General features: G+C 44.2%; 1 long non-coding RNA gene across 2 annotated transcripts in view; it reads left to right on the top strand.

Annotated features, from left to right (window-relative positions):
• Positions 1-27,777, top strand: part of LOC147123104 (uncharacterized) — an 83,184-nt gene that overhangs the window by 31,400 nt on the left and 24,007 nt on the right. Inside the window, exon 2 of one of the 2 annotated variants that reach the window (XR_015073502.1) lies at positions 8,129-8,222. The exons of the other annotated variant lie outside the window; for it this stretch is intronic. This is a non-coding gene — a long non-coding RNA (uncharacterized LOC147123104). The remainder of the gene's footprint in view (positions 1-8,128; positions 8,223-27,777) is intronic. 2 annotated transcript variants of the gene reach the window in all.

Below are 27,777 nucleotides of genomic sequence, written 5' to 3'. Positions count from 1 at the left end.
AGATACGAACTTACCTACAGTCTGCACCACCTCATGGGGATCCATCCCTGAAGTGAAGTTATCAGAGGTCGAGGCCAGAAGGAAGAAAGAAACGGGCGTCGACCGTGGGCATCCGCCTCTGAGTCAGCGGAGTTGAAGATTTGCAGGAGAGGCTGTCGAGAGCGGGGCTTGGTTGTCCTGTCGATGGTGCTTCAGCTAATCGGGCTGGTGGCAGGTAGTACACTGATCCTTCCTGGGCTGCGGCGGTCTAGAGCTCGAGTGGGTGGCTTTGCAACGGGGCCGAGCAGCGTTGTCGGGAAGAGGAGAGAGAGAGAGAGAGAGAGAGGGTGGAGCACACAGGGCGCGGTCGGCGCTACGAAGCCGGGCAGTGTACAGACCCGAGAAGAGGGAGGCAAGAGTCCCGCAGGGTTGTTCCGACGACGGGGAAATAATAAAAATTAAACGCGCAGAAAGCCGTGAGGAGCTGCAGTTGCCACGGGAACCGCGGAGAGCGGCGTTAGCAGCAGTGCGGGGGGAAGTGCTCGAAGACTGTAGGGCGTTGCCATCAAGGCATAAAACGCCAGCAACAGCGCTAGCAACAGCGGAGAAGACAGCGCGGGAGGCGCCATCTTAATCCAGCGGGGAAGAAGGCAAAGCGCGGGAGGAGCCATTTTGTTAAATCGGGGAAGAAGGCAAAGCGCGGGAGGCGCCATCTTAGATTTTCAAGATGCCGAAGACTGGCAATATCACTGCCTTCGATAATGCAATAGAAGACTGGACCACATATGTGGAAAGAGTCGAGGTATATTGCGAGGCAAACGAAGTAGCCGATGAGAAAAAGGCATCGGTACTGCTAAACTTAATGGGCGCAAGAACGTACGGCCTATTGCGGGACCTGATTACTCCAGCCAAACCGAAGGTGAAGAGTTTTAACGAAATTGTTGCTATCCTACAGGAACACCTAAATCCTACACCGCTGCTGATAGCAGAAAGATTTAAATTCCACAGGAGAAATCAGCATAAAGATGAGAGCAATGCTGATTACCTTATGGAACTACGCAAGCTATCAAAGCACTGCCAGTTCGGAGCAGGACTGGCAGATACCTTACGGGACAAATTTGTCTGTGGACTCCTGAGTGAAGGAACCCAGAAGAGGTTACTCTCAGAGAAAGAGCTGACGCTAGATAAGGCTTTCAGCGTGGCAGTCTCGTACGAAGCAGCAGCAAGGGGAGCTGCGGAAATACAGCAAAAGCCACAAGAATACGTCACCCACGAAATGACACGGGGATTTGCAAAATGTTATCGCTGCGGCAGAACAACCCATGACCAGAAGGACTGCTGGTCCAAGGACAAAATATGCAGGCAATGCGGAAAGATGGGACACATTGCACGAGTTTGCAGGTCTGGGAAGAAGACCAATGACAACAAAAAGGCTACTAAGGAACCGTACAGGAAAGTACAAAAGATGACGGGCAGTAGTTCCGAAGACCAGATGAGCGATAGTGAATCCGGGAACAAGAGACTAAGCTGTCTCAAACTTCACAACGTAATCGCAAAAGAGGATCACCGAACCATTTGGGTCACCCTCACGATAGCAGGGTCCTAAGTCAAAATGGAATTGGATACAGGATCAGCTCTAACCGTCATGAATCGACGAGACTACGAGCGGCTATTCTCACACATACCCTTGAAAGAGACATCCATTGTCTTGAAGATGTATACGGGGCATAAAGTATACCCCAGAGGAAAAATAAGGGTGCCTGTCGAATACAACGGCAAGGAAATACAGAAATTGTATCTGTACATACTGCAAGATGGTGGACCACTGTTATTGGGACGTGAATGGATCAGAAAGATAAGTTTAGACTGGCACTCCATTCAGGCACTGACGGTGGCTGGTAAAAAGGATGACGACGACACTCCTGGACGATTGTCAACAATCTTAGCTAACGCCAAAGAGTTTTTCAACAAGAACTGGGAACTCTTAAAGGCGTAACCACCTCGATAAAAATAGAAGAGAATGCAATTCCCAAGTTTTTCAAAGCAAGACCGGTACCATTTGCAATTCGCCCAGCCGTCGAGGCAAAGCTGGAGAATCTGGAGAATGCAGGCGTGTTATCTAAGGTAGACTGGAGCGAGTGGGCGACACCCATCGTTCCTGTCATGAAGAAAACGTTAAACAATAAGTCTGAGGAGTCAAGGAAGGTTTGCATCTGTGGGGACTTCAAGGTGACGGTGAACCCAGTCCTTCACACAGTACAATATCCTCTTTCAAGGATAGAAGATATCTTCGCCTCACTATCTGGAGGGAAGCGTTTTACAAAAATTGACCTAGCACAAGCATATTTGCAGATGGAGGTTGAAGAATCCTCTAGGAAGTATCTTGCGATAAACACTCACAAAGGTCTTTACCAGTATAATCGACTGGTATTCGGAGTAGCATCCGCTCCGGCGATATGGCAAAGAGCGATGGAACAAGTCCTGCAAGGAATTCCGGGGACTCAGTGTTACTTGGACGACATCCTAGTGACAGGTGAAGATGACAGTGAACACCTTGCCAACCTAGAGCAGGTGCTCACTAGACTACGTGAACATGGGCTACGAGCCAATCGCCCCAAGTGCGAGTTTTTTAAGAAACAGATAACGTATTGTGGCCACGTGATTGATGAAGAGGGGTTACATAAGTCCCCTGACAAAATTGAAGCGGTAGTTAAGGCTCCAGCGCCTGAAAAAGTGTCGCAACTGAGGTCATTCCTCGGATTGGTGAATTACTACCATAAGTTTTTGCCGAATTTGTCCACAATTCTGCACCCACTGAACGCCCTACTACAAACGGGAGTAGCATGGAAATGGAGCGATGAATGTAAGCGGGCCTTTCAGAAGAGTAAGGACCTAATCACTTCAAGAGTAGTATTGGCTCACTACAACCCATCACTACCGATAAGACTGGCGTGTGATGCGTCTCCCTACGGCATTGGGGCGGTACTGTCACATAAATTCCTTGATGGTTCTGAGAGGCCGATAGCTTTTGCGTCACGCTCGTTAACTTCAGCCAAGCGTAACTACGCCCAGATTGACAGAGAGGCCCTCAGCCTGGTGTGGGGGGTGAAGAAGTTCAATCACTACCTGCACGGTCAGAAATTTGCTCTACTTACTGGTCATCAACCTCTTGTCTCCATTTTCAACCCTCAGAAGGGCGTACTGATAATGACAGCACAACGGCTACAGAGGTGGTCCCTTTTCCTAGGGGCACACCAATATGACATCGAGTACAAAGGAACTAAACAGCATGGGAATGCTGATGGATTGTCGCGCCTATCGTTGCCGACGGTGGAAGAAGAACTTGCAGTGGATCCAGTGGCGATACTCCACTCGACCATAGTTGAATGTCTCCCTGTGACGAATGCAAACGTAGAAAAGGAAACACGAAATGACCCGACACTCTCCTGGGTCTATGATTTAATGGTGAAGGGATGGCCAGCACATGGCGAACCACTGCTGCCAGCATTCTCGCCCAGAAGAGAACAGCTGTCAGTGTGCAGAGGAACCTTGATGTGTGGATCCAGAGTAGTAAATCCACCCAAATTGAAGGATAGAGTGCTCAATGAGCTTCATGAGGGTCATCTGGGAGGGGTAAAAATGAAGAACTTAGCCAGAGCATTTGTGTGGTGGCCGGGAATCGATAGAGAAATCGAAGAGATGACCAAGAGCTGTACAGGATGCCAGAAGGTCCAAAACGCCCCACCACAAGCCCCTCTACATCCATGGGAGTGGCCCTCATCTCCATGGCAAAGGGTGCACATTGATTTTGCTGGTCCATTTATGGACTCGATGTTTTTAATTGCAGTGGATGCACATTCAAAGTGGCCAGAGGTAATAAAAATGTCCTCAACCACCACAGAAAAAACTATCACAGTCTTACGAACCATATTCGCCAGGAATGGGCTGCCTGAACAGATTTGCTCCGACAATGGACCACAGTTTGTGTCTGAAGAGTTCCGGAGGTTCTTAAAGAACAATGGTGTTAAGCATTACACATCCGCCCCATATCATCCAGCCACTAATGGATTGGCCGAGAGGTTCGTTCAAACATCCAAGAAGGCTATCAAGGCAATGTGTCATGAAGACATACCCCTACAACACAAGGTGGATAACTTCTTGTTTGCCTACCGGAATGCGACACATGCGGTGACCAACCAAACTCCAGCCATGATGTTCTTCAATCGAAGACTATGATGCCGCTTGGATTTGGTTAAGCCAAACATCAGAAGAGATGTGGAGAACAGGCAGTTTCAGAATATGAATGAAAGGCCGACCAGGAGTTTTAAGATAGGTCAACCAGTTTTGGCCCGGGACTACTGCACGGAGAAATGGCAGCCAGGAACGATCTGTACACGGCAAGGACCTCTCATGTATACCGTGGACGTTGGAGAGAGCATTGTAAGACGCCATGCTGACCAGATTCTAGAGTCACTGGGAAACGTCAACCCCACACCACGATCTGATACACCTGGCGATGAAACCGAAGTACCAATTGCATCTACCTCAGAATCGGTGATATTGGAAGCAGACGAACCAAACAACAACATTGATCCCGACTCAACTTTGCCAGAAGAACCTGATACCCCAAAGAGGTGTTATCCAGACAGAATCAGGAAGCCTCCTCAAAGACTGAACTTATAATTGCTTAACTTCAACTAATGTATCCAGCAACTGTAATTGTAAATATGTTATTTCATTGTTCATCGAATGTTATGTACTGCTTAGCTAAAAGGGGAGGAATTGTAGTGTATGTACTTTGTAGAAGGAACTATATTCTGCAGCCCCTGTATACTGCAGTACCAGTAGTGACCACCCCTGTATATAAGCCTGTGTAGTAACATTTGCAAAGTAGTTCCAGGTTGCCTCCGTTCAGTAAAGACCTGTTATAACCAACTCCTGCAGCCCGTGTCTCAATTATACATGGACATAATAGTTGTTATTGAAGATAATTTGTTTGAAAGCCATAGGGTAGCCTGGATCTCATTAACAATGACCCCGTTGTCTGCAATATACTTTTGAGTGTTTCAGTGGCTTCGACTGAGCCCCTTTTTAACAAACCTTATCTTGGAAACAAAATCTCCCTTTTAACAGAGAGACAAAAACAGATTGAAATGTTCTGACTTTTTGGTTGTCTGGTTGTCCTTTGAGAGTCATGTGCTAATTGAAGCAAATGAGAACAATAAAACTGAATTCACTCCTGACATGTACAGTTTAGTAAAGGTCAATGTAATCCTATCATTCCAACACCTACACACAGAGAATCATAGGTTGTTGGCTGTCATTTTCTGTACAGCAGTAATTATAGACACTGTGGAGCCCCAGGCCATACATCTTCACAGACTCTGTGTTTGAAAGAGAGAAGGGTAATTCAAGGCATTGTGTTCAGATAGTTTAATTGACATTAAATAAGTTATTTGCAGTATGCTTTTTAAAACCTATTCAGAGGACATTTATTACATGTTGTTTTTTGGATTGTACATATTGTATTGTGGACCCATTTGGTGTTCTACAGCTTTAGTGCACAGTGTGGCTTCGTAGGTCACGCGTACAATGGAGAAATCAATATGTTAGGCACAAATTCAGAGCAGCAGATAGGCTTAATTGAGCACAAAGTGAGGAAATGCACTGCCATTGTCTTCATAAATGGCTGTCGAGTGGAGCTTGATAAACTGTTGTGGTTCTGGGTTATGCTGTGTAAAGGAGGCTGCCCCTTGAGAGACACTTTGTTCTTTCATTTATGGGAAGAGATTTTTATCTCTCTGCCATTCTAACCCCTCACGAGTGCCACAGTATGATCCAGCTCAGGGAGCTTGAGTGACTCTCCTGACATTGTACAGTCCTCTGTTACACACTCAACATTGTGTGCACTACAGGTCAAGGTCCGTCCTTCTGAGGTCACTTGCATCTGGAGATGGAAGACATTATGATCATGAATTGCTGCTCCGGACTTAGTCTGACCGATTCAGGTAGCGTGCTCTGAAATATGAAAGGACGACAGTTGCATTATGTAACTAATTTACATTTATTGAAATACTTTGTCTAACTGGAAAGAGATTTCATAGCTGATTGTTCAAAAATCACTAGAACTTGCAGTGGATAATGTCGTGAGCTGTTATTGCTGCGTCTTGTGCAGGTTGGTGTGTGTGTGGTGTTCCTTCATTCCTCTGGGTGTCGCAGACCAACATATCAGGTAAACTTCAGTGACTGATGGTGCTGCTCTCTTTAGCTGCATGTTTATTGTACAAGATGCTTTACAATCACAGTAAACAACCCAGAATCAGTACAAAACTTATTGCTGGACCTGTAAATTTAGAACTGGTAACTTCAGGATAATTTGTTTTCTTAGTTTCCAGCTACTGCAAGACCTTTCCAGTGTCCGAGGGTTAACAATTTGTCAGTTTCCTTAACAGTGAATTTATTTTGAGGAGTTTATTTCTAGTCAGGCCCAGTCGTATTAGTTTTTATTATAGTGTAAAGTTCTTTCATAATCAGCCCTTTAACGTTAGGTTTAAGCTTCAACATTTTACTTTTGGTTAGTCAGTACTCCGCCGACATCCAAACGAAATCTGCACTTAGCTTGTGCGAAGCCCCTTTCGAAAAGTTGCTTTGAAACGCTGCGGAATTGTGAGCAGCGTCGTGGCCCACGGCTCCCAGGGGCGCACCGTTGTGCTCCTTTTACTTCCTGTCTCTTAGCCAATCAGGAAACATAGAATTCTTCGATGGGACAGCATTAAGCTTTGCAGAAAGTCCATCTAAGCAGCTGACCTTTTTTAATTTTTACTGTTCCACTGCACTTTCCAAAAGATTGCTGAAGCATTTTTCTTCAATTTGCATATGTTTTGATAAACGATTTGATGTTCAGCTTCTGCTTTTAAATTGCTGACTATTTAAAAAAAACTAATTTTAAATAAAGAGGACTGGTAAGATAAACAAGTCTGAAGTTTTACCTGACATAGTAAATTGAAGTTATTTTGATTTGCACAGTTTAACCTAAATGCATAGATATTAAAGTAATTATTAATACTTTAGTGCACTTTAGCAGATAGTTTTGGCCTCTGGATAGCAACCATAAAACTCAATTAGAATGCTTTTATAGGCTGTAGCATAAACCTAGCTTAAAATTAATACAATTTTCTTATCCCCCTGCACCTTACGCCAGCCGTAAAGATTTTCTGGGTAATTACTGCGCAGTAGGTGAGCAACTTAACCCAACTTTTCTCCAGCACGTTGATTTCAGTGGGTAGGCGAAACATGCAGCGAAGCTGATACGGAGTCGGAACTTGACAGATTGCAAGTTCGGGATTTAGCGCATGTGCAAGCGCAAACGTAAATCCCGAACTTGCAATGTGCAAGCGTAAATTCCGAACTTGCGGTCAGTTTCAAAGGCAGTATGACGGCGTACTCTGTCATACTAACCACAAATTCAGGGCCATATGTTTCAGTTTGGACCCTTGCTCTTGATTTTGTGCAAGTAATTTGTTGTTTCTTTGGCTCTGAGAGGCCCTCATCCTAATTTTAGTCTTTTTATGTTTGATACATAAGTGCAGATTTTCTTAGTAGTAATCATTTTTTGAAGTATGAAGAACAGTGGTACCCACCTCTGAGCATTTAACATTTCTTGGCAGTGTGTCTTTCCTGTTATGTAATGTACATTTAAAAAAATGAAGCTGATAGCTTTGTAAAAAAGGAAAAATGAACTTGGTCTCATCAGGTAATCTGTGCGAAATACAGATGAGTTTAAAACAATAGAATGGCCAGCATGTACTTGGTCTGATCCATAATTTACAACACATGATATGAATGTTTTTACCAGCAAGACTCTTTCTCTAATGGTGACAGCCATCAGCACCTTTACAGTATTTAGTTATTATAACCTGAAGAGAAGAATGTCGGCGAAGCTTTCAATGTCATTTGCTTAAAGCAGTTATGAATATTTTATCGTTTTACTGCAAAGCACTTGTGTAAGTGTATCTCCACTCAACAACTGAAAGTAGACCTTGATTGAATTACTTTTAGCTGAAATGGTGCATCCAATTAAAAATGAATGTCTTAAAAGCTTTTTCCCCATCATTCTAATTTGGGCATTTAAAATTCTTTTGGTTTACAGGTAAGTCCAGACAATAGGACCAGGGCTGTCTAGAAATGCCAAGTTGGAGTGAATTGCAGAGAGAGAGCTGTGCCACTTGTCACTGACAGAAACAGTGAGTAGTAGAATCATACAGAACAGGTTCGGTGACCAGTCTCTGCCGATCTCAGCTGGCACAACATTAAGGGAGCCACAATTTCCCTCCGCATCTTAAGGTTAAGGAGGGGAAAATCAACCCTGATTGCTATCCAGTAACTCTGTTGGAAAGTGAGCATGCTGAAGATGCCCTGTGATTGAATGGTCTGCCAACACTAGCTGTCTAGGCTTTCATAAGAAGTTTTGCCACTTGGGTAAGGTACCAGAGAGCATCACGTGCCTGTGAAACCATACCAGTAAGAAGTTAATAGCAAGATACTGTGGATGCTGGAAATCCGAAATAACAACAGAAAATGGTGGAAAAACTCAGCAGGCCAGGCAACATCCGTGGAGAGAGAAATTGAGTCAATGTTTCGGGTCGAAACCCTTCTACAGAACTGAGAAAAAAGGCAGGAAATGAAACAAAAGGCAGTTTGGGGGCTGGGAAATGGGGGAGGGGATGAAAGAAGAGACATTAAGAGATATTCAAGGTGAGACGAGATAGTAATAGGATAGGTAAAGAAACAGACAATGACTCTAAATGAAGTGTGAAATGTGCTGGCAGAGTGAAAGACAGCTGCCATGTGGGAGAGAGAAAAAAAAGGAAAAGTCACAAACCAAAAGTGTGGATAAAAAAATATAAAAATATAATAGGGGCCGAGGTTAAGATCTGAAGTTGTTGAACTCGATAGTCCGGAAGGCTGTAAAGTGCCTAATCGGAAGATGAGGTGCTGTTCCTTGAGGTTACGGTGAGTTTCCGTGGAACAATGCAAGAGGCCGAGGACGGTGAGGTCAGAGTGGGAATGGAACGGTGAATTGAAATGACAGGCGACCGGAAGCTCGGGGTCACCCTTACGGACTGAACGGAGGTGCTCCGCAAAGCGGTCACCCAACCTGCGTTTGGTCTCCCCAATGTAGAAGAGACCACATCGTGAGCAACGAATACAGTATACTAAATTGCAAGAAGTACAAGATATTCATCGTTCCTCGAACTACTGCTCTTGCCGCATCTTGAGATCCACGCTCAACGCCATGCAGCGCCACATGAACATTCTCGACCTCTCTCTTCAGCAGCACCGATGCATTCTATCTCGAAGCTGTCCGGGTCCACAGTTCCATTTCATCCTTCGACTCATCCGACGCTTCAACAAAAAACTTTTTTTCTTCCTTTCCGATGTCAAGGATCGCAAACTTCATCAACTCTTGAACACCAACGCCCCTCCGGAACCTCCTTCCCCTTCACTTTCCTGTGACCCCCCCTTCTCCCAATCTCGCCTCCTGCCGCATTTTCACTATCCCCTCTGACCTTCCCCTCTCTGACCCCGAATGATCAGTCCTCAGCAAAGGCCTGAGCTTCATCCCCTTACGCCCCCACCTCAATGAATTTTCCGCCGCCTTGGTCTCCGTGCCCACTTCTTTGGCCAGGAGTCTTCCCTCGCACGGCTGACCCTTTCTCCCGCTTTCAGAATTCTCGTTCTACCTGGACCCCTACCTCTGGCCTCTTACCCTCTCTAGATCTTTACATTGCTAACTGCCGGCGCGACATCAGCCGTCTCCATTTCTCTGCTCCCCACACTCACTCCAACCTACCTCCCTCTGAACTTGCAGCACTCCATTCTCTCAGATCCAACCCCGACATTGTCATTAAACCTGCTGACAAGGGTGGTGCTGTTGTTTGGAGAACCGACCTTTACCTAGCGGAAGCTGAACGCCAACTCTCCGACACCTCCTCCTATCTCCACCTGGACCATGACCCCACTACCGAACATCAAACCACCATTTCCAAGACTGTCACTGACCTCATCTCCTCTGGAGATCTTCCCCCCACGGCCACCAGCCTCATAGTCCCCCAACCCCGCACAGCCCACTTCTACCTCCTTCCCAAGATCCACAAACAGGACTGCCCTGGTAGACCCATCGTTTCAGCCTGTTCTTGCCCCACGGAACTTATCTCTTCCTATCTCCACTCTATCTTTGCTCCCCTTGTCGAGTCTCTTCCCACCTACATCCGCGACTCTTCTGACGCCCTCCGCCACTTTAACAGTTTCCAGTTTCCTGGCCCTAACCGCCTCCTTTTCACCATGGACGCACAATCCCTCTACACCTCCATCCCCCACCAGGATGGCCTGAGGGCGCTCTGCTTCTTCCTTGAACAGAGGCCCAACCAGTCCCCATCCACCACCACCCTCCTCTGCCTGGCTGAACTTGTTCTCACATTGAACAACTTCTCCTTTGACTCCACTCATTTCCTCCAAATTAAAGGTGTTGCTATGGGTACCCGCATGGGTCCTAGCTATGCCTGCCTTTTCGTGGGATATGTGGAACATGCTTTGTTCCAGTCCTACTCGGGTCCCCTCCCTCACCTCTTTTTCCGGTACATTGATGACTATCGGTGCCGTTTCCTGCTATCGCCTTGAACAAGACAATTTCATTCACTTTGCTTCCAATTTTCACCCTTCCCTCACCTTCACATGGTCCATCTCCGACTCTTCCCTTCCCTTCCTCGACTTCTCCGTCTCCATCTCTGGGGATAGGTTATTGACCAACATTCACTACAAGCCCACTGACTCCCACAGCTACCTGGACTATACTTCCTCCCACCCTGCCTCCTGTAAGGACTCTATTCCATTCTCCTAGTTTCTCCGCCTCCGCCGCATCTGCTCCGACGATGCCACCTTCCACACCAGTGCTTCCGACATGTTTCCTTTTTCCTCAACCGAGGATTCCCCTCTACCGTGGTTGACACGGCCCTCGACCGGGTCCGTTCTATCTCCCGCACTTCAGCCCTCACCCCTGCCCCTCCCTCCCGGAACCACGATAGGGTTCCCCTTGTCCTCGCCTTTCACCCCACCAGCCTCCACATTCAACGGATCATCTTCCGTCATTTCCGCCACCTCCAACGTGATCCCACCACCAAACGCATCTTCCCCTCCCCTCCCCTTTCAGCATTCCGCAGGGACCGCTCCCTCCGAGACACCCTAGTCCACTCCTCTATCACCCGTAGCACCCCTTCCCCTTCACCCGGCACCTTCCCGTGCAAGCACAGGAGATGCAACACCTGCCCATATACCTCCCCCCTTCTCACTGTCCAGTGCCCCAAACACCCCTTCCAGGTAAAACAGCGATTTACTTGTACTTCTTGCAATCTAGTATACTGTATTCGCTGCTCACGATGTGGTCTCCTCTACATTGGGGAGACCAACGCAGATTGGGTGACTGCTTTGCGGAACACCTCCGTTCAGTCTGTAAGGGTGACCCCCGAGCTTCCGGTCGCCTGTCATTTCAATTCACCGTTCCATTCCCACTCAGACCTCACTGTCTGCGGCCTCTTGCATTGTTTCACGGAAGCTCACCGTAAACTCGAGGAACAGCACCTCATCTTCCGATTAGGCACTTCACAGCCTTCCGGACTCACTATTGAGTTCAACAACTTCAGATCATAACCTCGGCCCCTATTATATTTTTATATTTTTTTATCCACACTTTTGGTTTGTGACTTTTCCTTTTTTTTCTCCCTCTCTCCCACATGGCAGCTGTCTTTCACTCTGCCAGCGCATTTCACACTTCATTTAGAGCCATTGTCTGTTTCTTTACCTGTCCTATTACTATCTCGTCTCAACTTGAATATCTCTTAATGTCTCTTCTTTCATCCCCTCCCCCATTTCCCAGCCCCCAAACTGCCTTTTGTTTCATTTCCTGCCTTTTTTCTCAGTTCTGTAGAAGGGTTTCGACCCGAAACGTTGACTCTATTTCTCTTTCCACGGATGTTGCCTGGCCTGCTGAGGTTTTCCACCATTTTCTGTTGTTATTTCCAGTAAGAAGTCAATGGCCTGGATTTTGCGGTCAGTGGCAAAGGAACGGTGCTCGCTGTTCATTACGCTTACAGCTGCCCACAGACTTTTCATGGGCTTTTGAGCGGCAACTAATGGTTCCTTGCGATCCTTTTCAGTGAGGCGCCCTGTACAGGGGATCTGTGGCGTGTGTGAGCCAAGCAAGCAACAGCATGTCTTTACAACCAATCAGATTGAAGAATCCTCACTGAGACAAGCAGAGTCTAAACCAGGAAGTATAAATTAGAATATTTAATTCAATGTAAAATCATGTACAGAAAGCGAAAGAAAGATGTGAGTAAGAGAGAGAGAGAGATAAAAGAGACAGAAAGAAAAGTATAAAAAATGTTTTAATTTTAATTTAAAAATTAAAAAAAATCTCCAACAATAATTAAAATCTGAAGGAATGAGACTCCACACTTGTAAAAGTACATTTTCACTGCTACAGAAGTTGTTTGGCAGTAATTAAGACTTGCCACGCCGTTAAAAATTTACTTACACCTGAATGCACCAGCCCTAATATTTCTGGCATGTTTAGTAGGGAAGTACCCCAACTTCACACCCTTGCATATATTTCAATGCAGAGTCTCTTGGCGAGGTTGCGGTGTAGCTCAGCTTGTGGAGGAGCAGGGCAAAACGGACAGCAACCTCCTGATTTCCGTGTTTAACTGCGCATGTGTGGACGCTGGATGTTGTTGTCCAATTTACTCAATAATGGTGAGCGCTGTTAGCCTCACCATATTTCTAGAGCAAAATCCGGATAATGCCTTCAGGAAGGGTAAGGGGGTGAAAAGTGGCAGAAAAAAGAAGCAAAAACAAAATTGTTTTGTATAACTATCAGGGATGGCCGCTGAAGATATTAACATTTTAAGATGGCTATGGTAATACCAAATAGAAATGCTGCCATTTGGCATTGTCCGTTCACACAGGAGTCTCACTATCTTGGCAATCGTAGCGGTACACTTCTGTTTTCAGGGTTTGTGGGGTGAAATTGTTTTTTGGCGATAGCGCGAAACGAGCACTAGGGAATCAGGAGCCTGTTTAACACCGCGCCTGATTTTATTTTCCATTGACTTGTGGACGGTGTAAAACGGGTTGCCCATTTGCTATCGCTGAAGCCCAGTCGAAGCCTGTGTGTGTTTACATCTGTACACCTTGATGTATAAGTTGTCAGAACAAATTTGCCAGGTGGTGTTTGAATCTTCTCTCACTAAGAATTCCTGACAATGAATAAAAATTCAAATTGCAAGGATATCTCATAAATCTCAGGTTCTTAACAAGCTCAGGCTGGATCTTGCTGCTGGAAAATAGGTTTAAACCAGATTGAAATTTTGACACTGGGCCATAATGTTTACAAAGCTAACTTACAGCATAGAGCTTCATTATCCCAATACACATCTTCATACGACCATTAGATTAAAACCTTTTCTCATGGGGGTGAGGGTGGGGGGAAGGAGTGTGGAAAAGGGGATACCATGATGGTAGAGATCTGCAATGAACAAGGGTTCATGTCCATTCCTCCTTAAGTACTGAGTTCCCAATCATTGTGGGGAGGCAACTAGGAGAGACCAGGTGCTTTCTCACAGGAATAATACTTGCATTTATATAGTACCTCTCATATCCCCAGTATGTCCCAAAGCACTTCACTATCAATGAATTATTTTTTAAAGCACTGTCAGTGTTATGTAGGCAAGCACAACAGCTAATTTACACAGAGCAAGGCCCTATAAACAGCAGAGAGATGAATGACCAGGAATCTGTTTTAGTGGTGTTTTTAAAGTATATACAGGAAACTTTGTGCTATCCGGCACCCACAGGACCGAGCTGCTGCCATTGCCTAAAAAGTGCCTTACTCTCCAGAGTTAATGTTGAGAGATACGGAGATTCTTATCTCCGTATTTGACAACAAACACTGTTGCTTAGCAACAGCTTCTAAACACTCGGGTGTGGCCCTAAAGCTCTGTAGCTGAAGCTGTTGCTTTGACTGTTCAAACAAAGCAGAAAAAACAAACAAAAAGAATAAAAAACGGCTGCTGATTTTTGCCGGTGGCTCCAGATTGCCGGATAGCTCACCTCCGGATAGCACAAAGTTTCCTGTAATGTGATTTGATAAATACCTAAGTGCTGATTGGTTCTGGATAAATTCTCGTTATTCCTTATGGGCTCTTAATAATAACTATATATAAACAAAACTAACTATATATAAACAAAACTAAACCATACAAATTATGTTTTTACTAACTCCATAAATATATGTAAATAAACAGTGACTTCATCAATTAAACATCAAGTGGATTCAATCAATACGAAATTCCCAGCTTCACATTAATAAGCCATTTAAAAAGTAAATCCTTATCAGGCCCAATTAACCTTAACTGAGTGAACACAGTGCAAATAAATAAATAATCAAGCAAGTACTCTGAATAATTTCAGTAGTCTTGTTTTTACGGTAGTTATCTCCAAACATTAGGGTGGCGAAATTCAGTAGGTTAGCGCCCCCAGTTGGTACCTGGCGGGGCACTCAGGCAGTAGCATCGTAGCAGGGTGAATTCCGTGCCGCACGGCAAATTTGCCAGCCCCGTAGCGCCGGTGATAACAGTTAGTGCCTCGGTCCCTTTTGTCATGCAAATCGTGACAACAGTGAGTGTGCAACGCTCGCTGGGCACCCGGTCTGCAAACTTCAGTAGCGCCCCCTGCCTTACCGCCTCGCACCAACAGCGCCAGGGAGCAGAGACATGAACCAGCTGGCTGGTGGGGCACTACTCAAAGGGATGCGCCCCAGCTGTCAAGGAACTTCCGTTCCAAAGGTCAGTTGTGAGTGACAGAGCGCAGGATGTATCTGCAGCCAAATAAAGGCTGCTTCGACCCCAGAGTGTTGTGGGTCGTCAAAGCACTTTGCATTTCATCTCACTGCATATCGCCATTCTGCACTCCCCGATTCATTGGGGGCTGGTGTGCAGACTCCAGTGACCCTCCCCTTTAATGGCTGGAAGACGCCTGCACCAATGCTCACTTCTGATTACACAACACCTCATATTCGTTATCGCTTGGAGCATAACGCCACCCGATCCCCATATCCCTTGATACCCCTGGAGTCCAAAAATCTATTTATCCTGGTCTTGAATATACTCAATGACTTGCCATTCACAGCCCTCTGGGGCAGAGAATTCCAAAGATTCACAACCCTCTGAGTGAAGAAATTCCTCCTCATCTCAGCCTTAAGTGGCTGATCCCTTATCCTGAGACTATACCCGCAATTCTAGACTCTCCAGCCAGGAAACAACCTCTCTGCATCTATCCTGTCAATCCTCCTCAGAATCTTATATGTTTCAAACTCCAGAATGATATAGGCCGAATCTACTCAATCTCTACTCCTAGGACAACCCTCTCATCCCAGGGATCAATCCAGAGAAACTTCATTGTACCGCCTCTAAGGCATGTATATCCTTTCTCAGATAAGGAGACCACAACTGTGCACAGTACTCCAGGTGTGGTCTCACCAATGCCCTGTACAATTGTAGTAAGACTTCCTTACTCTTGTACTCCAACCCCCTTGCAATAAATGTCAATATGCCATTTGATTTCCTAATTGCTTACTGTACCTGCATGCTAACTTTCTGTGTTTCGTGTATGAGGACACCTAAATCTCTCTGAACACCAACATTTAATAGTTTCTCACCATTTAAAAAAATTCTGTTTTTCTATTCTTCCTACCAAAGTGAATAACCTCACATTTCCCCACATTATACTCCATCTGTCACCTTATTGCCCACTCACTTAACCTGTCTATATCCCTTTGCAGACTCTTTGTGTCCTCCTCACAGCTTACTTTCCCCCCGCCTAGCTTTGTATCAGCAGCAAACTTGGATACATTGCACTCAGTCGCTTCATCTAAGCCATTAATGTAAACAGCTGAGGCCCAAGCACTGATCCTTGCAGCACCCCACTAGTTACAGCCTGCCAACTGGAAAATGACCCGTTTATCCCTACTCTCTGTTTTCTGTCCATTAACCAATCCTCTATCCATACTAATATATTACCCCAACCCCATGAGCCCTTATCTTGTGTAGCAACCTTTTACGTGCCTTTTGTAAATCCAAATATACTGTATCCACTGGTTCCCCTTTATCTACCCTGCAAGTTACATCCTCAAAAAACTTGAATAAATTTGTCAAACACGATTTCCCTTGCATAATACCATGTTGACTCTGCCTAATTATACTTCGATTTTTTAAATACTCTGTTACCTCTTCCTTAATAATGGATTCCAGCATTTTCCCGATGACTTATGTCAGGCTAAGTGGCCTGTAGTTCCCTGTTTTCTCTCTCCCATCTTTCTTGAATAGAGGAGTTACATTTGCTGCCTTCCAATCCACTGGGACCATTGTAGAATTGAGGGAATTTTGGAAGATCATAACCAATACATCCCTATCTCTGCTGCCACCTCATAGAATCATAGACTAGTTACAGCACAGAAGGAGGCCATTCGACTCATTGAGCCCGTGCTGGCTCTCTGCAAGAGCACTTCAGCTAGTCCCACTCCCCCGGCGTTACTCCATACCCCTGCAAATCTTTTTCCTTCAGGTACTTATCCACTTCCCTTTTGAAAGCCACAATTGAATCTGCCTCCACCACCCTTTCAGGTAGTGCATTCCAGATCCTAAGCACTCGCTGTGTAAAAATGTCGCCTTTGGTTCTTCTGCCAATCACCTTAAATCTGTGTCCTCTGGTTCCTGACCCTTCCGCCAATTGGAACAGTTTCTCTGAGTGCGGTGCATTGAGTATAAGCAGAGTTTGGTAAGTGGGAGAAAAAGTCATTTAAGTGTATTTACTAAATTTTAGTGAGTGAAAAAGTTAATTATTTCAAGTAAGTTTAATTTTTTTTTAGAGTAAATTAAGCTGTTGGGGAGTTTAAACTGGAAGTAGAATCCGGGTATAAAAAGGGGCGGGCTTAGTGCGGCTGCACTGAGTGCGGTGCATTGAGTGTAAGCAGAGCTTGGTAAGTGGGAGAGTTCGGGCAAGTGGGAGGTGAGGGGGAGTTTTTGCTCTGTTTTGCTTCCCACTCTCAGGCTAATCCAGCATTGCGGAAGCGAGCAGCGAGACAATTCAACCGGACAGGCCACACAGACAGCATTCAGACAGCTGGTTGGTAGGTCCTTTTCCTTCTCTTCTATACCTTTAAGTTGGTAAGCCCTATTAAATAGTGGTGTAATATTATCACAGAAATCACAGAAACCCCACAGTGCAGATAGAGGCCATTTCGGCCCATCGAGCCTGCACCGACACATATCCCACCCGATCCCCGTAACCCCTACACCAACACATATCCCACCCTATCCCCGTAACCCCACGTATTTAATCCCCCTAACACTAAGGGTCAATTTATCATAGCCAATCAACCTAACCCGCACATCTTTGGACTGTGGGAGGAAACCGGAGCACCCGGAGGAAACCCACGCAAACACGGGGAGAATGTGCAAACTCCACACAATCATCTATTTCGGGGCAGAGGGCCTTCATAACTAATAATAAGAAATTTAATTAATTACATAGATTTGGGTGAACAGGTGATGTGTTACTGTTGCGAAATGTGGGAGCTGGTGGACCCCATTGAGGCTCACGGTGATTACATTTGCGATAAGTGTTTGCTGCTAGAGGAACTCAGGCTCCGCGTTAAAGAGCTTGAGACCGAGCTTCAGACACTGCGACACATCAGGGAGGGGGAGAAGTTCCTGGACTCTGTTTCAGGAGGTAGTCACACCTATGAAATTAATTAATGCAGATGTAGTCCGTGGTCAGGGACAGGACAGTGTGACTACGAGTGAGGCAGGTACAGGGATCCAGGAGGTAGTATTGACGGAGACGCAGCCCTTGCTCTTGTCAAGCAGGTTCGAGGTTCTTACTCCCTGTGAGGGCGGGAGCGGGGACTGCAGGTAGGGTGAGCAACCTGGCCACGGCACCGTGGAACAGGGGGCCATTCAAGTGGAGGGAGTAAAAAGAAATGTTGTAGTGGTGGGGGATAGATAGGGTTCTCTGCAGTCGAGAGCGGGAGTCCCAAAGGCTGTGTTGCCTGCCCGGTGCCAGGGTTAAGGACATCTCTTCTGGGCTGGAAAGAAACTTGGAGTGGGAGGGGGAGGATCCAGTTGTCGTGGTCCATGTTGGTACAAACGACGTAGATAGGACAAGGAAGAAGGTTCTGTTAAAGGAGTATGAGCAGCTAGGGGTCAAATTAAAAAACAGAACCTCAAGGGTAATAATCTCTGGATTATTACCTGAGCCACGAGCGAATTTGGCTAGGATAAATAAAATTAGAGAGTTAAATGCGTGGCTCAAAGACTGGTGTGGGAAAAATGTGTTTTGCTTCTTGGGACACTGGCATCAGTCCTGGAACAGGAGGGAACTGTTCCGTTGGGACGGACTTCACTTGGCCAGTGCTGGGACTAGAGTCCTGGCGAATCATATAACTAGGGCTGTAGAGAGGGCTTTAAACTAATTAGTGGGGGGGAGGTTCCTAGAGAGCAAATAATAAAAATGACAACGGAGAAGGTCACGGACTTAGGTAGCAGTGGGGGAATTAAAAAACAGAACATGTCAGGAAGGGACAGAAGGTATGGAGTAAAAGGTAAAGTAGTAAAAGGGGAAAAAATAGGAACTAAGTGTCACAAAACATATTTGAAAGTTCTTTATCTGAATGCACGTAGCATTCGTAACAAAATGGATGAGTTAACGGCACAAATAACTACATATGGGTATGATCTTGTGGCCATTACAGAAACATGGCTGCAGGGTGACCATGACTGGGAATTAAACATACCAGGTTATTTAACAATCAGGAAGGACAGGCAGGAAGGAAGGGGAGGTGGGGTGGCTATGTTAATAAAGGAAGGAATCACTATAATACAGAGAAATGATATTGGGTCAAAGGAGCAGGAGAGTGAAACAGTTTGGGTGGAGATAAGGAATAATAAGGGGAAAAAAACACTAGTGGGCGTAGTCTATAGGCCTCCGAACAGTTGCAAATCTGTTGGACGGAGTATTAATCAGGAAATAGTTGAGGCTTGTAATAAGGGAACAGCTATAATTATGGGGGATTTTAACTATCATATTAACTGGACAAATCAAATTGGGCAGGGCAGCCTTGAGGATGAGTTCATTGAGTGTATTAGGGATGGGTTTCTTGAGCAGTATGTAACTGAACCGACCAGGGGGCAAGCAACCTTAGATCTGGTCCTGTGTAATGAGACAGGATTAATTAAAAATGTCCTAGTAAAGGATCCCCTTGGAATGAGTGACCATAACATGGTTGAATTCCACATTCAATTAGAGGGTGAGAAGATTGGATCTCAAACAAGTGTGCTGAGCTTGAATAAAGGAGACTATGAAGGTATGAGAGCGGAATTGAGTAGAGTGGATTGGGAAAATAGATTAAAGGGTAAGACGGTACATGATCAGTGGTGTACATTTAAGAAGTTACTTTACAACTTCCAAAAAAAATATATTCCACTGAGGAAAAAAGGGTGTAAAAGAAAAGATAGCCATCCGTGGCTAAGTAAAGTAATTAAGGATAGTATCCGACTAAAAACAAGGGCATATAAGGTAGCCAAATCTAGTGGGAGGATAGAAGATTGGGAAGTCTTTAAAAGACAGCAAAAAATAACTAAAAGATTGATTAAGAAAGGGAAGATAGATTATGAAAGTAAATTAGCAAAAAATATAAAAACAGACAGCAAAAGTTTCTATAGTTATATAAAAAGAAAAAGGGTGGCTTAAAGTAAATGTTGGTCCCTTAGAGGATGAGACTGGGAAATTAATGGTGGGAAACATGGAGATGGCAAAAACGCTGAACAAATATTTTGTATCAGTTTTTACGGTAGAGGGCACTAAGAATATCCCAACACTGGACAAACCGGGGGCTCTAGGAGGGGAGGAGCTAAATACGATTAAAATCAGTAAGGAAGTGGTACTTGGTAAAATAATGGGACTCAAGGCGGATAAATCCCCTGGACCTGATGGCTTACATCCTAGGGTCTTGAGGGAAGTGGCGGTAGGGATTGTGGATGCATTGGTAATAATTTTCCAAAACTCCCTGGACTCAGCAAAGGTCCCGGCAGATTGGAAAACTGCTAATGTAACACCCTTATTTAAAAAGGGTAGTAGGCAGAAGGCTGGAAACTATAGACCTGTTAGCCTAACATCTGTGGTTGGTAAAATTTTAGAGTCCATTATTAAGGAGACAGTAACGGGACATTTGGATAAACATAATTTAATAGGACAAACTCAGCATGGTTTCATGAAGGGGAAGTCATGTTTGACAAATTTGCTGGAGTTCTTTGAGGAAGTAACATACAGGGTGGATAAAGGGGAACCAATGGACGTGGTGTATTTAGACTTCCAAAAGGCATTTGACAAGGTGCCACACAAAAGATTATTGCTCAAGATAAAAAAATCACGGGATTGGGGGTAATATTCTGGCATGGATAGAGGATTGGCTGTCTAACAGAAGGCAGAGAGTTGGGATAAATGGTTCATTCTCAGACTGGCAATCAGTAACTAGTGGTGTTCCGCAGGGGTCAGTGCTGGGTCCCCAACTCTTTACAATCTATATTAACGATTTGGAGGAGGGGACCGAGTGTAACATATCAAAGTTTGCAGATGATCCAAAGATGGGAGGGAAAGTAGTGAGTGAGGAGGACATAAAAAACCTGCAAAGGGACATAGACAGGCTAAGTAAGTGGGCAGAGATTTGGCAGATGGAATACAATACTGGAAAGTGTGAGGTTATGCACTTTGGCAGGAAAAATCATAGAACAAGTTATTATCTTAATGGCAAGAAACTGGAAAGTACTGAAGTACAAAGGGATCTGGGGGTCCTGGTGCACGAAACTCAAGAAGTTAGTATGCAGGTGCAGCAAGTGATCAAGAAGGCCAATGGAATGTTGGCTTTTATTGCTAGGGGGATAGAATATAAAAACAGGGAGGTATTGCTGCAGTTGTACAAGGTATTGGTGAGACCGCACCTGGAATACTGCATACAGTTTTGGTGTCCATACTTAAGAAAAGACATACTTGCGCTCGAGTCAGTACAAAGAAGGTTCACTCGGTTAATTCCGGGGATGAGGGGGTGGACATATGATGAGAGGTTGAGTAGATTGGGACTCTACTCATTGGAGTTCAGAAGAATGAGAGGCGATCTTATTGAAACATATAAGATTGTGAAGGGGCTTGATCGGGTGGATGCGGTGAGGATGTTCCCAATGATGGGTGAAACTAGAACTAGGGGGCATAATCTTAGAATAAGGGGCTGCTCTTTCAAAACTGAGATGAGAAACTTCTTCACTCAGAGGGTGGTAGGTTTGTGGAATTTGCTGCCCCAGAAAGCTGCGGAAGCTACATCATTAAATAAATTTAAAACAGAAATAGATACCTTCCTAGAAGTAAAGGGAATTAAGGGTTACGGGGAGCGGGCAGGAAATTGGACATGAGTCTAGGTTCGGAATGGTCGTGGCCCTGTGGGTAGTGGAGCGGGCCCAGGGGCCTTGTAGCCTGGTTCTGCTCCTACTTCTTGTGTTCTAATTCTGTTAGATTTCAGGAGATGGTTTTATTGCTGTTCTTGGCTGGGGTGGAGATCGCCTTTACAGAAGGTAAGTACTGTAGAAAATATAGGGACAGAGTGATCTCCTGGACGAGTTTCGATCGCCTAGATGGGTTGGAGAGGAATTTCCCAGATTTTTTCTCCCAAATTGGCCATTGGGTTTTTTTTAATCTGGTTTTTCGCCTGTCCCGGGAGATCACATGTGTTCGGGTGGGATGGAGAGTGATAGTATATTTGAGGTTAGGATCAGATCAACCATGATCTTATTGAATGGTGGAGCAGGCTCGAGGGGCCGATTGGCCTACTCCTGCTCCTATTTCTTATGTTCTCTCTATCTACTCTGTCTAGACTTTTTTTAGAACCCTAGGATGTAGGCCATCAGGTCCAGTGGATTTGTCGGCTTTTAGTCCCTTTAGTTTCTCAAGTACTTTTTCTCCAATGATATTAATTGCTTTTTGTGCCTTCTACTGTGAAGAGAGATATAAAATATTTGTTTAACGTTTCTGCCATTTCCTTATTCCCCATTATAATTTCACCTGTTTCAGCCTCTAAGGGACTGACACTTACTTTTGCTGCTCCCTTCCTTTTTACATACTTGTTGAAGCTCTTACAATTTGTTTTTATATTTCTTGTTAGTTTACTTTCATATTCTATTTTCTCCCTGTTCATCAACTTTTTGGTCATCCTTTGCTGGTTTCTAAAGCCCTCGTGCAATCCTCAGGCTTACAACTATTCTTCACAGCATTATAAATCTCTTCTTTTAATCTAATACTATCCTTAACTTCTTTAGTTAGCCATGGATGGCTCACCTTTCCCATGAAGTTTTTATTTCTCAATGGAATGTATATTCGTTGAGAATTTTGGAATATTTCTTTAAATGTTTGCCACTGCTTATCTACCATCATACCTTTTAATCTAATTTCCCAATCTACCTTAGCTAACTCGCCCCTCATACCTATGTACAGGAAACTCTTTGGTATCTGGGACCGGCGTGTTGCCGGTTGATCAAAAATTCCGGATGATGGAGAGGGTTATCTACTGAGGCTATTTTTAACAAAGAAAAATAAAAAAATCAAGAAATGTGCAGTATGCAGTAATTGGGTACTCACCTACAGAATGTTGTGTTAAATGGATGGTGGAAGATGCTTGATTAAGTACCGTACTGCCAGTTGAGGGTAATGCAATGCAATGACTACCAGCAGCGATGGGAGACACACAGTACCCCTGTGAAATGGCGGATCAGAAGAGACTACCGGCAACGCGGGAGAGTCAGACTCCTGTTACAGGGGTATTGAGGTGTTCCGACTTCTGACAGCGCCAAGAAGCCGAGTAGTGGCAGTTTGGAGAACTACCCCCACTGACTAACTCGGCCACCGCGGGAGACTCGAACTCGGCAACATTGCCGGTTATTGAGGTGTTGTTTTCGGAGTGAGAATTTTGCCGGTTAATAGAGAATTCCGGATATTTAGGTGCTGTTTAAACGAGAGTTTCCTGCAATTGGCTTTAAGTTTTAGACTCTCATTTCTGACTAAAGTATTTCACCCTCAATCTCAATGTGAAATGTTATCATATTATGGTCACTCTTCTCCAGAGGATCCTTTACTATGAGATTACTAATTAACCCTGTCTCTTTGCACAATACAAGATCTAAAATGGCCTGTTCCTTGGTTGGTTCCATGACGTATTGTTCTAGAAAATTGTCTCGAATGCATTCCATGATGGAGGCAGAAATCTTAGATTCATCCAGTTGGATGATGTGATGTTGGGCCTAAGATTTATTTTGAGTTGAGAAAGATCTTTGTCATATGTATTTATGTTGTGATTAATTAATTGATTCCTTTTTCGAATTAACTTTTCAACTGTCACACATTCGCAGTTTGATTATTTTATCCTTGGGAAGTTCTTGCCGTAGACCTGATTTGTTCTCTTTGTCTGATGGTGCTTATTCCCTGTCACGTCTGCGCTGTGTTCTGAGTTCACAGAATCACAGAAACCCCACAGTGCAGATAGAGGCCATTTCGGCCCATCGAGCCTGCACCAACACACATCCCACCCGATCCCCGTAACCCCACGTATTTAATCCCCCTAACACTAAGGGTCAATTTATCATAGCCAATCATCCTAACCCGCACATCTTTGGACTGTGGGAGGAAACCGGAGCACCCGGAGGAAACCCACGCAAACACGGGGAGAATGTGCAAACTCCACACAGACAGTCACCCGAGGCCGGAGTTCTGTAGCTCCAGTCCAGACCCAGAAAATTCGGCCACACTCTTGCATCCAGTCGACAACTCTGCAGACCGCCATTGGTGGTGGTTTTGGGAATGGTCTATCTGCTGGTCCCCTGAGCCTCAATCAATGTGTTGGCTGGAGAGAAGACTAAGTAACTCAGAAAAGAATGAAATTACTTCTAATTTAGGGATGATTTAGGGACAATATTTTCTTCTTCTGTAAATAAAATGCTAAATTTTCTTTACTACAGCTCCTATTCCATTGAGGTTAGATTGGGGTTTTGTGTTCAAGAAAATACTTGTTTCATTTAAGTGAAAAAGGAAGAAATCGTGATTATTGGAATCCAATTTTGAACGCTTGGAAATGAGAATTACCAGGTTTGAATGCAGTCCTAACTGATGCCATGAAAGGTCTCCTCTGTTTGTTGGCTGTCTAATGGTCCTGTGTGAAATAAGTTTGAGAATTCTCAACCCATTTCCCAGTGGGCATGAACCGATGGCACATATGTGTGTGCGTTTGTACGTGAGAACGAGAAACCGACCGAGTGGGAGAGAGATGGCCAAAATATCTGCTCGGATGTGAACAAGACTGCAGAGTAATGCAGTGGTCTAGACTGATGTAGTTTAAGTTTACTTTTCTACTTCAAGTTTGATACATGCAAGGTAATGAATACAAGAAGGAGATAGATAGATTTCTAGACACAAAAGGCATCAAGGGGTATGGGGAGAGAGTAGGAATATGGTATTGAGATGGAGGATCAGCCAATGATATTGAATGGCGGAGCAGGCTCGAAGGGCTGAATAGCCTACTCATATTTTTCTATGTTTCTATAATACTCTGTCAGCATACTATGAATGTATTTCTAACGTTTATTGTCACATCATTCAGTTTCACCATCAAAATATCTATCAGCTTATTTTATGTTGCCTGATGCAAACCTCAAAATGGGGTATTTGACTTTAAAATCTGCTGGCCAGAGATCTCATTATATTTGAAAAAGATTTATAATACAAAATCATAAATGCTTGTGGTGTGGGACTGTAGTGCATATTTTCTCTGCATTCAAATTACTTTAATACTGTAATCCACTTGAGCGTTGCTGAAGTCTATAACAATTTAAATCGTTTAATTGTGTGTAATACATATTCACATCAAATTTATATTCTAAATATTGTAATATAGTTTCCAGTAGTAAGTTTTGATTGAACCTATCTTTCCAGTGGAATTGTATAAAATTGGGAAAAAAATAATTTTACTTAAGTGGAATGCTTGTTCGCAAGTGCTGATTTCTGCCTGGGTCTGTAAAATGTCTCCTTTGAGTTATTTGCTCACTGCTCAGTTCATTGGAGCTGCCGATATCCAGAACATTAATAGTAGTGATTTTAGTGGTAAAATACTGCATTGAAAATAAGAACAGGCTAAGGTAACTCAGATTCATTTTCACCTTCATCTTCTCAGTTTCAGGGTAACACTTAGTATGAGCTAATTCCTCCTCTGCTGTCTTCTGCAGCACTTAAAATGTAGTTTTAGTGCTTCAGCTATATTGTCTGACATTGTTTTTGATCCTGAATGACGGGTGGAATATATCAATACCAGCAGAGTATTGTTTTTATGCACTGTGCTCTTGCTAATTCTTGCATTTATTTGGTGAATGACAGGTGCACACCTTCACCAGACAAGATTGCAGAGCAATTATGAAAATGGATGTGGTTTTAAATGAAATCCTTTTCCTGAGAGACCCTGGGTGCAAGCAGTGTATAAAAAGAAAATCTTGGTTCAAATCATTTTATTTATCAGAATAAATTCTATTTTAATATATTGGCTCTGCAACTTACTGCAAAATATGTGGGGTATATGGAGTTGCTGGAAACTGCAATTCTGCATTATGTATCACCACATAATTTTATCTTATACAAGGAATGAGTGTCAAAAATTCCACCTGCCTGAGATCTAGAATTTTTTTAATTTGAGTGGAGAGATTGTGGGAGAAGGATGAAGGGAGCTTTGCTGGAGCAGCAGAAAATACAAATTTACACATGAGGATAATGTTGTTTATAATGTTGCTGTGCCCACTTTCTATGACTAGAGGATATAACATCTGCTTACAGGGATGTTGTTTAGTGATGTGTTCCACCTGGAGAAGAATTGGTGACAATTATTTTTCTTCACTTTTCCTGCACAGCGTAGTGTTCCCTGGCTAACGAGCTGGGCAAGCAGCCCGTTCCTGGACATTTACATTTGGGCTGTGCAGCCTATTGATAGGTAGTACGTGAAGGCTTATTCTAAAACGACATAATATACTGGCAGAAAAAGCTGGAAACACTCAGCAGGTCAGGCAGCATCTGTGGAGAGAGAAATAGTCTACGCGTCAGGACTGGAAGAAGTTAAAAATTTAACAGTTTATAATCAATTAAAGAGCCAGGGAAAAAAGATGGGGGAAGGAAAGAACACCACCATTACCAGCACCTGAGCTTCCTTTGAGCTTCATTGGAACAGTGTTGGAGGCCGAGAGATCAGAGTGGAAGTGGGATGGACAATGAAAATGGCAAGCAAATGGAAGCTCAATGTCACATTTAAGAACATAAGAACATAACATAAGAAGTAAGAGCAGGAGTAGGCCATACGGCCCCTCGAGCCTGTTCTGCTATTCAATAAGATCATGGCTGATCATCAACCTCAACTCCACTTTCCGGCCCGATCTCCATATTCTTTGATTTCCCCTAGAGTCCAAAAATCTGTCGATCTCAGCCTTGAATATACTCAAAGACTCAGCATTCATAGCCCTCTGGGGCAGAGAATTCCAAAAAGTCACAACCCTTTGAAGAAATTCCTCCTCATCTCGGTCTTAAATGGCCTAGCCCTTATCCTGAGACTATGCGCCCTAGTTCTCGACACTCCAGCCAGGGGAAACAACCTCTCAGCATCTACCCTGTCAATCCCCTTCAGAATCTTGTATGTTTCAATGAGATCACCTCTCATTCTTCTAAACTCCAGAGTATAGGCCCATTCTACACAATCTCTCATCATAGGTCATCCCAGGAATCAATCTAGGGAACCTTTGTTGCACCGCCTCCAAGGCAAGTATATCCTTCCTTAGATAAGGAGACCAAAACCATGCCCAGTACTCCAGGTGTGGTCTCACCAAGGCCCTGTACAATTGTAGCAAAACTTCCTTACTCTTATACTTCAACCCCCTTGCAATAAAGGCCAACATGCCATTTGCCTTCCTTATTATTTGCTGTACTTGCATGCTAGTTTTCTGTGTTTCTTGCATGAGGACACCCAAATCTCTCTGAACACCAACATTTGAAAGTTTCTCACCATTTAAAAAATGTTCTGTTTTTCTATTCTTCCCACCAAAGTGAATAACCTCACATTTCCCTACATTATACACCATCTGCCACCTTACTGCTCACTCACTTAGAGTCTGCAAAGGGATATAGATAGACTGTGTTCTCCTCACAGCTTACTGTCCCACCTAGCTTTGTATCATCCGCAAACTTGGATACATTACACTCGGTCCCTTCATCTAGGTCATTAATATAGATTGTAAATAGCTTGGACCCCAACACTGATCCTTGCGGCACCCCACTAGTTATAGCCTGCCAACCTGAAAAAGATCCGTTTATCCCTACTCTCTGTTTTCTGTCCGTTAACCAATCCTATCCCCAAGCCCATGAACCCTAATCTTGTGTAATAACCTTTTATGTGGCACCTTATCGAATGCCTTTTGGGAATCCAAATATACTGCATCCACTGGTTCCCCTTTATCGACCCTGCTAGTTACATCCTCAAAAAACTCTAATTAATTTGTTAAGCACAATTTCCCTTTCATAAAACAATGTTGACTCTGCCTAATCATGTTATGATTTTCTAAGTGA

This window comes from Somniosus microcephalus, chromosome 2, assembly GCF_052327205.1.
Source record: "Somniosus microcephalus isolate GS21.2 chromosome 2, FLI_Smic_1.0, whole genome shotgun sequence".
Lineage (NCBI taxonomy): Eukaryota > Metazoa > Chordata > Chondrichthyes > Squaliformes > Somniosidae > Somniosus > Somniosus microcephalus.
Note: the sequence above shows the minus strand (reverse complement) of the source record. Positions and strands in the feature narration are given on the sequence as shown.